The following is an 11,861-nucleotide window of genomic DNA, read 5'->3' on the forward strand; positions in this document are numbered from 1 at the left end:
TATAATTGCTTACAATTATAATAGATACAAGGATGAAAGTATATACCATAGATTTCAAGAATATACTCTGTAAATTCCTTATTAAGTGGCTACATGGTCTTAAAGATTTCACCAATATTTCAAGAATATACCTCGGGAATCCCTTAATAGAAAATATATGATAATAGATTTAGGAATGTGCTTTAGTAGTTTCTTGAATATGCTTTACTAATTCTTTAGATTCTGGGAATATGTTTTGATAATTTTTTGAATATATTTTGATGATCTCTTAAATATTTGACTGCATGATCTTAAAAATTTCTTGAAGATTTATCCAGTCAGCAGTGACAAGTGTGACTAAAATATCATCTTTCATATGTTTAATAACTTTAATGCGTGCTGGAAATCAGCCTCAAATCAAGCCAACAGGGTGGCAACACAATGTTACATTATTGTTATAACGAGTCTGACTTGTCTGCTTTGCCGATTGTGGCTGATTTGGTGACACAAAAACAATGGAGATATGAGACGAAGACAGACCAAGCCTTTTCATTCATAGCATTACCCATTTTCCTTCACTACGAGATCGCAAGATATGATATTAATTTGAGAAAAGAGCTGTCCCCTTGGAACTCAGTAGCTGTCCGGGCTGATCAGGACTTCAGGGCCATAGCTGGGTCCACCCATGAAATGACCTCCTCAGATAGGACCTGCTTTAGTGAGGAGTGGCAACATTAGATCCATCGAGAGCATCAGCAGATTAACATACAAAAATATCCATACTCATGCTAAGTAAGTGTTAAAGGGTGGATTAGGAAAGGTTAATAGCTTCACCAGCCAAGCACCACGAAGAAAGTGATGAATATTGAATAGTCTTGTTTGGTGAAAGGCTGACTATATTTAATTATCAGCCCATTTTTTTTTTTTTTTTAACAGGTTAGATAGGAGAGCTTCCTTATGCTCCAAGATCTTCCATGTAAAGGAAATTCTTTTGTGATTCAGCTGGGAAAAAAACCTGAAGTGGACCAGGCAGGCAGGCAAATGTATGATGAAACACCTGCATAACAATGTCTCAAGAGATATTTTTTTTTCCTGCAGTTCGTCATGATGATCACTTGTATCTGTAATGCAGATTCATTGCGAGGCAGGTTCAGGTCAATAAACTGGTGGTGAGAGTGCAGATTGAGCTTATTTTAATGCGATGTATAACAAATTTGCATCAAATTGTCACAAATTTGCATCAAATTGTCAGCCAGCAAACAGGTTCTGGGTACAAATGTCCTTTACATAGTTGAGTGCAGGAATTCTACAAGTTTAAATCATAGCATGATAATATTTAGGTTTTATTTCAAGGTTAGTTACCTCTTCATCTTCTCTCAGTCCATCTGAATAGAAACAAAAGGCAAAAAGGAAAAAGAATAATAACTATGGTATGTTTAAATTTTCATCTATACCCTCCTTTTCCTACACAACAGTCCTCTCTTCTCTCATATTCCGAAGCACTCCATCTCCAGCTCCTAATCCATCCAAGTACGGTAGTCAATGAATTTAGTGGGGAAAAGAGCCAAGAATAATAATGCAGTCTTTGGACTTCTGAACAAATTGAGGCTTATGGCCCACTCCTACACAATATTCTTTTGGATGGTAACAGAACTATATGTAGCTTTGCACTTATCTAGCATTAATCACACTATCGGCAAAGTTGTTGGTCCTTGATTACTTAATTTGTTTGCGTTTGCACCACTTGCTCTTCCTTCCCATCGCGTCATGATACAGTTGCGAATAAGAATAGAATAGTTATAGAAGGGATTATGATTGATGAATATCTATAATCAAGATGGATAGCAATTAATCATATAGAGTCCGCAATTTCAAAATTAAGCATGTCCATGACCAAATGTATTCATTAGTAAACAAAATCCAAGGATCTAAACTTGAATCAAATCTACTGGCAAAAAAAAAAAAATGTTCAAATCCAAACATTTTCGGGTTGCATATGAGAAAAGTTGTTCATGTATTACTAAGGTTTGACCGCTGATGTGGTTCATTTGAGCTTGCTTTGTTGGTAAACAAATCACCTTGGCATTAGATCCTGAAAATTTTTCAATAGAGTCCAAAACAATGATCATTTTGCAAAAATAGATTTCATTTCATGATTGAATAAAAAATCAATCTCTTTCGAAACTTTTTGATGTCAACTTGGTTCATAGTTATATTTTTTTTGATGTTTACATCATTAATTTAGATTCAAATATTATTTTTAATTTTTTATCAAAAAAAATTATTTTTGATCCACAAAGATCACCATTATGGATCATTCTGATGATGTAGGATAGGTTCGATAAGATCCATTAGCAACATCTACTATGTTAGAAATTGAATTGAGTGCAAAAGTTTTGGAAGGTCATAATTACTATGATGAGATCTATGGTGCTGTGTCAAATCTTTAAGACACCATACAACAACTTTTAGGTCTCCAAATAAGAGGGGAAAGTAGAAGTTTCTTTTTTGAGAAAATTTTAACCGCGCATAACCAACAATCTAAGAAAAATTGCATGGCATAATTAAAGATAATATTAAAATAAAAGTCAAGAACTAACTCTATAGGCAGCTTTTAATTTTTTTCATGGTTATTTTTTATTAGTCATAACTGTTTTGCAAAAACTATAATTTCGTCGAATTAAAGGAGGAATCTAATTTAAGTTTTGTAATGGCAGATCTCATTGATATAAATAGAGGGATGGCAATCAATTTTGTTATCAAATTAGTAAAAAGGGATCTAGAACCATACTTTCCAAATTTTATTATTCTTTATTTTATAAGAGTTAGAATGGAGCAAGTTGAAGAAATTTTTTTTCTTAAATAAATTTATTTCATTAAATTTAGATCACTTATATGTGTTATGCTGAAAAGAAAATTTTGATTCGAACGTTATTTTCATCATAGTAGCCAGTCCGAGCTTAGCTCAATGGCATCCCTCTTTGTTGGGATAAATCGGCCGATCTCCGACTCAGACCAACCAACTCCTGACTCCGACTCGGCAATAGCCGACTAACTGAACATACGAATCCGACTGAACATCGGCTGAATAGATAGTACCGACTCTTCATCAATCAATTGATCAAGCTTCGTCGATTTATGGTCGGTTACCGACTAGTGATCAGCTGATACTGATAAATATCGAACAACTTGGGCTATCGGTGCAATAGAACTATCAGCCGACGGCTACACCTACTACTGATGTATGATCGGCTTATCCGCTCAACACGTCATAATCGTTATGAACGGTTACTTGCCATATATCACAGCGTAATTAGTGGAAACTAATGACCCACTACATGATTATGACTCGATAATTTAGTGCTATAAAACACAGGACCATGTCCGACGGTTACAATAATCTAATTTATAAAAAGGAGGGTAAGTGAATAGCAGGGAGAGGCCACTTCTGGTCAGAGCTCTGCTACTCTGAATATCCAAAATACTACTGTTCACCAATTTTTCTCTCTGACTTAAGCATCGGAGGGTCTCCATCGGACACCAATCCAATTTGTGTGGATGCTGTTTTACAGGTGCTCGATACCGACGATAGACGATGGAGAGTTGGCCACAACAGATTGGCACGCTAGGAAGGAGACCGGAGAATCATTTTCGTCATGATAAAAATTAGAGCTCGATGCTCGACTGCAACCAAATCGACGAGGCACTCTTCCCATCGAGAAGAGGTTCCTCCCCCTCCTCCAGTAGCAGAACCTAGCTCCTCACGTCTCATGATCACCACGGACGTTCCAATCGCTACAATTGTGCAGCAAATGAATGTTCTCGCGGAGGCAGTCAAAAGCCTCCAGCAACAGCAAACCCAGCAGCAACAGCCACCGATGGAACAATCGGTGGCACAGTCGGTGCCTTCCACGCACAGCCGCCATCATCCACGGTGATCACTGTCTCCTTCTCTGAAGTGACCGTCTCGGCTTCCCCATCGAGACGGGCAAGGACATTCTCGACACTCTCGACGTGCTCTTCATCGTTCACGGCGTTCCCCCTCTCCTACCCATCTCAATAGTATTAAGAAGAAGAAATGGCCGCGAACACCCACCGCTTCTCTTTCGAGCTTGTTGGGTGGTTCTACCCCCAAAGTTTCTTAATGGTGATTCGATGATTATGAACGCAAATTTTAGGAGATCAATCACCAACTTGCTCAGCTCCAAGTGGAAGGTCGAAAGTCCTCAAACGATTACGACCTCCACACCGCTCAGCCTTTTTTTCAGTACATCTTGTACCAACCGATTCCATCTTGACTCAAGATGCCTCAGGTGGAGCCATACGACGGCTTCACTGATCTGATCGACCACCTTGAGAGCTATAAGGCTGTCATGACGATTCAGGGAGCGACCGATATCCTCTTATGCATCGACTTTTCGATCACTCTTCAGAAAGCTGCTCGAGCCTGATACTTGATAAGTAGTATATTTTTACATTTATTATAGATATTTTTAGTAATTTATGGTGCTAACATCTTCTTAAAAATCTTAATTTCATGAATTTATTAAATTTTCTTAAAAAATAAGTGATTTTAAAAAAAATATAAAATTAGATATATTTATAAAAAAATAGATTTTAATTTAATTGAGCAATTTAAACACTAAAATGAAGAAAAATTTTTAAAAAATTTAATGCATATTTTTTCTAATTTTTCAGATAAAAATCGGAGAGAAAATAGAGCTAAAATATCTTAAAAAATAAAAAAAATAGCCTTCGGTGTACGGTGGACCGGTCGCTCGGTCCACAGAGCCAGGGTGCAGTTCATAAGAAACTTCACACGATCCACAGGCACGGTTCACAGCGAGAGAAAGATCCTGGGCACGATCCAATGGCTGAGATTCAATCCGACTTAGATCCAACAGTTGCTGTTCATTGCCAGTTTATAAGAGGACTCTTTTGCACGATCCGACGGTCCAGAAGCGATCCATCAAGAGATCTAACGGCTGAGGATGCTCTCGACTTTGAATAGGAGATCAGCAGCACTGATCAATGGCTCAGATCTCATTTGAAGCACGATCGGATGGTCAGAATCGAATCCGACCCTAATAAGGAGTAAAAGGTTGATTTTTGGGTAGATATGAGCGGTCCAATCCAGATCCGACGGTCAGAAATATTCTTAAGGGGATTAATATGATTTCTAAAAATTTTAGGACTCCTTTTTCTGTCAAAAAATTATAAAAAATTTATCTATAAATAGGGGGTCAGGGAATAAGCTTTGTGAGTAGAAAAATTGAGAAAAAAGTATGAAAAAAATTAAATAGCTTTAGGGACCCAAGAAAAAGAAGGAGAGAAGTCAGTTCGCTCTACGGAGTACGACGGAAGATGGAGAGGTCATCAACCATCTTTTCAATGAGGCTTGGCTGATTAACTTCAGATCTTTGTTACAATTTTATTTTTATTTTATTTTATTATTTTTTTAATTTTTTTATACTTGAATTTCAATTTTAATTAATGTAAAATTTATTTTCTTGTATTTTAATTTTCTGTCTTTTATTTTTTGCACATAGATGCTAGGATCTAATTAGTAGATCTTAGTACCAATTTATTTTTATACTTTTTAAATTTTTATTATTTATTTTTATTATAAGTAGATGCTAGGATCTAGTTAGTAGATCTTAGTATCCGATTTATTTTTTATACTTTTAATTTTTATTTTTTGAATTAAATTGCTTTCTCCAAAATTTTATTTTTTTTTGTAAAATCAAAAATTTTAAATCAAAATCCTGCCTTCTCTGTGGATTCGACCTGACTCACTACTTTCTACATATTTTTAATTTTTATTGAAGTCAAAATTTGATTGATAATCACGGTATCCTAACGACAACATCTTAACCCTATCAAATTTTTGGCGTCGTTGCCGGAGAAGGCACCAATTTTAATGTTTGATTTCTTTGATTTTCTTGTGACTATTGCTTACTAACTTTTTTTATCTTTTTGTAAAAAAAAATTCAAAAATTCAAAAAAAAAAGAGATAGAAAGCTTCCAAGTTGTGAGATCAATCCTAACCCTAGCCTTAATTATTTTTTTTAATATTAATTACTATTTTTTTTAATTAACCTAAAAGAATATTCACATAAATCTAATAAAAATTGCATGACAAGAGTAGAAACTTAATTTTTAAGAGCATTCATTATTGTAGATTTATTTTTGGTGATCGCTGGAGACAAGGTAAGCTTTCAAGTTTTATTAGTTTCATGCATCTAATTTAGTTGCATAGAACCTCTTGTTTGAAATTGGTTGTGCATATTCATCTCAAATCAATTTAAGGGCAACACCCATAACAAGATAAGGTGGAGATTTCATCACCCTCCCTTTGTCCAAAAACAACCAACCAGCATCCCACATTAACCCTAGCCTAACTAAAATCAAGTAGACATTGGCTCCTAGTATTAATCAAGTTCAGTTCTGAGTATTGTGGTCAAGTCAAGTGCAAAGTAAGTCCGGACTCACTCCTGAAACTGGTGTCTAAGGCTAGAGGTTATAAAAGCTCAGTCTAAGTAGATTTGTGGTTATTTAATTGATTCCGTTAGCTTACCTGACCAATTCAATTGGTGTCTAAGGCAAGCAACGGAGGGACCCTCACGATCCCACCTCTTATCTGGCTAGTTGAAGGAAGTGAGAACAAACCCAATTTGCATTTAAGCTAAACCACTCTACATCGAACTATTAGGTCTAAGAAACTCATAGGTGTCTAGATTTAATTGTTTGCTAACTTGATTATAATTAACACTAAACTACAACTAATTCTTCCCACCTTACGTATCTAGGTCTAGAGCTCTTTCTTTCTTCTCTCTCCTTTTTCTCTTAAAAAAAAATGAAACAAAAATAAAACTTGAATCATACATTAGGATTTGCACTGGTATATGCAAGGTAGAAGATCTCTCTATCCTGATCTAGTTGAACCCAATCTTGAGATTGAACGGTTGATTCATATTAAACCTGAAAATCAGATGACTGAAGATCCTTGAGAACCACCTAGGCAGATGAAGGAATATTTTATTCCTTCCACCTATAACCCATCGACTTGTATCCACTTACCTGATATCCCTACAAGCTACTATGAGATCAAGTCGATCATAATCCAGATACTCCCATCTTTCTATGGAAATACTAATGAAGATCCTTACAAGCATCTGGATGAGTTCTTAGAAATTTGTTCCACGGTGAAAATTCAAAATTTTACTAATGATGTACTTAGATTGACCTTATTCCCCTTCTCACTTAAAGACAAAGCCAAGTACTGGCTTGGCATAATAGGGAGATCAATCTAAATTTGAGCTGAAATGCAGCACGAGTTTCTTAAGAAATTCTATCCCATAGGTCGAACCAACACCATGAGGTGAGCCATCACTAGATTTGCTCAGCTTTCAAGAGAACAAATTCATAAAACATGGGAGAGACTTAAGAAACTTCTTAAAAAATACCCACACCATGGTCTATCTAAGTGGCAAATTGTTCAAGCTTTTTATGAGGGTTTAGGTAACCAATACAGACAGATGGTAGATGCATCTTGTGGGGGTGCATTCATGAGTAAAAGTGAGGATGAAGCCTACACTTTATTTAAAACTTTGAGTGAAAATTCAATCAATCATGCTTCATTATCCTCTTATGAAAGATTAATCTCTCACCAAAAGCGGACAAAAATTTTTAAGATCAAGCAAATAGACTCTAGTCCTAAGGCTGATCTGAACCTAATAGCCTAAAGATTAGATAAAGTCGACCTTCTTGCCCAGAAATTTGATCAGTTTCTAGCATTAGGTCAGCAATCTCCTGCACAATACACACCACTACCTAATTATCAGAAGATTTATTTTATCTGTGCTAGTCCAGCCCATCATATGAGCGAATGTCCTATGACTGCACAGTTTTCACCTTTCATTCAAGAACAAGTTCAAGCTGCCCAAGATTACTCCAAATCTGTCAATGATCCATTTTCTAACACATATAATTCAGGCTAGAGGAACCATCCTAATTTTTCTTGGAGACCCCAACAGACTTAGGCTCAGACCCAATTCTTTCTTTGCAAAACTTTCAAAGTAGGCCTCCATTCCAGAATTATGCCTACAATAGAGGTCAGCCCAGTCAATCTATCCAGCCACCATATCAAAATCAGTCACCATACCCACCTCCTCAACAGACTAATCTAACTGATGATAGATTAAACCAACTACAATAATTGATCATGACCCAACAACAATCTATCACTAGGCTAGAAGCACAAATAAAAAAATTAGCTGAGTCTATCATGAGAAGAGAACCAAGTCAACTCTCAAGCCAACCAGTACCAAATCCTAGGAACAACCCATCCACTCATCAACCACCTGGACCTAGTCATCAATCCAATGTCCCATCTAAGAATCTTTAATTTAAAAATGGCAAAGCAATTACTGAACTTAGAAGTGGTAAGATTCTTAAGGATTCATATCAAGATCAGGTGAGAGAAGCTAGTACTGATGCTAGCCCAAATAAAAATTTGAAAGAAGAGATTAGAACTGAGACTAACCTGATAGAAGAATCTGAGCCCAGTACTGATATTGATCTAAGTGATACTGAAAAGAGAGCGGATGAGCTACCCAAGATATATCCACCAAAAGTTTTATTTTCTTCAGCCCTAAAAGTCATATCTTCTTCTTTAGAATCACCATCCCCTCCAGAATTGAAATCATCATCAGTTACACTTGAGAATATATGTTTAGAATTAAATGGTATCCTTTCAGTATCCATTGCATCGAACTTAACTCCTAAACTAAAAACTCAATTCATGAGCATTTTAGAAGAACAAATAGGAGAAATTCTCAACAAACAAGGATCTGAAAATTATCTTACTATAATTAAAAATGGGGATGTGAAATACTTTTTAAAGATTGGTAATAAAATATTAAAATTTATCAAAGGTCATCTTCTTGAGATTGGCAATCCAAAATTATTGAAATTTGTCAATCCAATATTTGACACAGGATAAGTAAGAATTAGCATGGTCTGGCTGAAGACGGTAAACTTAGCACTTCCTGGGAGGCAACACAGTTTTTAAATTTTTAATTTTTGCTTTTACCTTTGCTTTCTTTTGTATTTTATTTAGGATAATCGAGTCTTGCTTTATGTCTTTTGTAGGGATCTGAAAATAATCTTGGCTAAGTTGGGGGGAGAATCAGTTTTGAAAAGACTTATGGATCAGGTGATATCTCTCCTTTTCTTTCTCTTTACATACACTGTTCATTTTTTCTACTCCATTGAGGACAATGTTGATTAAAGTGGGGGGAGAATAAAAAAAAAAAATTTTAAGTCCTCAAGTAAGTTAGTATTTAGCATTTAAGCATCTGATTATACTTAAGAATCAAGTTAAACCAAATACTTTTAAAAGAAAATTGATGTACAGATCAGAGAGTTTGTGAGATATTGAAGGAACAAGTATTAAGAAAACTCAATAAAGAGTTAAGTTTAGAACTTAAATAATTTTCTTTAAGCATTTCTAAATTTTTCTACCAGCATCAAAGAAGAGTTTACTTCTTATGGGCTTGTGTAAAGTAACTATACATTTCTTCATATATTCAAAAAAAAAAAATTTCAAGTACTTCATGCTGAGTAACCGAGCCTCTTTGTCTAAGCAAGCATTGAGTTTCGTGTCAAAAAGTATGAAGGATAAAAAAGCTTTGTTATAAAGCTAGTTTTAACTCATAGCCTGTTTGATTCGAGCAAGTAGGTTCGAGGAGTATTTCATACCTAGTACCCTAAAGCCATCTGGTTTGGGAGTCAATGACTGAAAACTTGCTACATGAGTCAAACAAAAAGTTTAAGGGGTTAAAATACTCAATAGCAGTACAACATTTAAAAAAAAAATCAATCAATAAATGAAGGATGGAAGTAACAATATACTTGTCCATATGAAGGTGAATGATTTAGAGATAAAGATAGAGATAATTTGAAAAAGTTCAGAAAAAATTTAGTGTTCTTAGTTTAACTCTCATATTGACTAGTATTAATACCCCAATGACATACCTCATTTACATTCTACTAAATATCAATGGTCTTTTAAAAATTATTTGATGAAATTCGAAACTTTAAGTTAAACGGTATTTAATTTTAAATTCTTTCTTTACTCGAGGACGAGCAAAATTCAAGTTGGAGAGTATAATAAGGAATATATTTTTATATTTATTATAGATATTTTTGATAATTTATGGTGCTAACATCTTCTTAAAAATCTTAATTTCATAAATTTATTGAATTTTCTTAAAAAATAAGTGATTTTGAAAAAAATATGAAATTAGATATATTTATAAAAAAATAGATGTTAATTTAATTGAGTAATTTAAATATCAAAATGAAGAGAAATTTTTGAAAAATTTAATACATATTTTTTTTTAATTTTTCAGGTAAAAATCAGAGCAAAAATAGAGCTAAAATATTCTAAAAAATAAAGAAAATAGCCTTCGGTATACGGTGGACCGGCTGCTCGGTCCACAGAGCTAGGGCGTGGTCCACAAAAAACTTCACGTGGTCCACAGGTGCGGTTCACAGTGAGAGAAAGATTCTGGATGCGATTCAATGGCTGAGATTCAATCCGACTTAGATCCAATGGTTGCTATTCATTGCCGGTTTATAAGAGGACTCTTTTGCGCGATCCGACGGTTCAGAAGCGATTCATCAAGAGATCTAACGACTGAGGACGCTCCGAATTTTGAATAAGAGATCAAAAGCGCTGATCGATGGCTCAGATCTCATCTGAAGCATGATCGGACGGTCATAATCGAATCCGACCCTGATAAGGAGTAAAAGACTGAGTTTGGGGCAGATCTGAGCAGTCCAATCCATATCCGACGGTCAAGAATATTTTTAAGAAAATTAATATGATTTCTAAAGATTTTAGGACTTCTTTTTTTACTAAAAAATTATAAAAAATTCATCTATAAATAGGAGGTCTGGGAATAAGCTTTGTGAGTAGAAAAATTGAGTAGAAAGTGTAGAAAAAAATAGAAAAAAAATTAAATAGCTTTAGGGATCCAAAAGAAAGAAGGAGAGAAGCTGGTTCACTCTACGGAGTACGACAGAAGATGGAGAGGTCATCAACCATCTTTCCGATGAGGTTTGACTGATCAACTTCAGATCCTTGTTATAATTTTATTTTTATTTTATTTTATTATTTTTTTTAAATTTTTTGTACTTAAATTTTAATTTCAATTAATGTAAAATTTATTTTTCTGTACTTTAAATTTTTGTCTTTTATTTTTTGCACGTAGATGCTAGGATCTAATTAGTAGATCTTAGTACCAATTTATTTTTATACTTTTTAAATTTTTATTATTTATTTTTATTACAAGTAGATGCTAGGATCTAGTTAGTAGATCTTAGTATCTGATTTATTTTTCGCACTTTTAATTTTTATTTTTTGACTTAAATTATTTTCTCCAAAATTTTATTTTCTTTTCGTAAAATCAAAGATTTCAAATTAAAATCCTGCCTTCTTTGTGGATTCGATCCGACTCACTACTTTCTACATATTTTTAATTTTTATTGAAGTCAAAATTTGATTGATAATCACGGTATCCTAACGACAGCATTTTGACCCTATCTAGACTTCAGTCGAGAAGCATATACTCCTTCGGACAGTTAGAACATTCTTTCGTAGCTCATTTCGATACTAGTTGAAGGCCGTCACGAACCTCTGACAGTCTCTTCTCGATCAAGCAAGAAGAGACTGAGATACTTCGAAATTTTGTGGTTCGTTTTAATGCGGCCATGCTTGAGGTCAAGGACCTCAATGAAGACATGGCTATATCGACCATGAAAAAAGGTCTGAGGGTATCACGATTTGCATATTCTCTGGATAAAACTCTCCCTCA

This window comes from Elaeis guineensis, chromosome 10 (genome assembly GCF_000442705.2).
Source record: "Elaeis guineensis isolate ETL-2024a chromosome 10, EG11, whole genome shotgun sequence".
NCBI classification, from domain to species: domain Eukaryota; kingdom Viridiplantae; phylum Streptophyta; class Magnoliopsida; order Arecales; family Arecaceae; genus Elaeis; species Elaeis guineensis.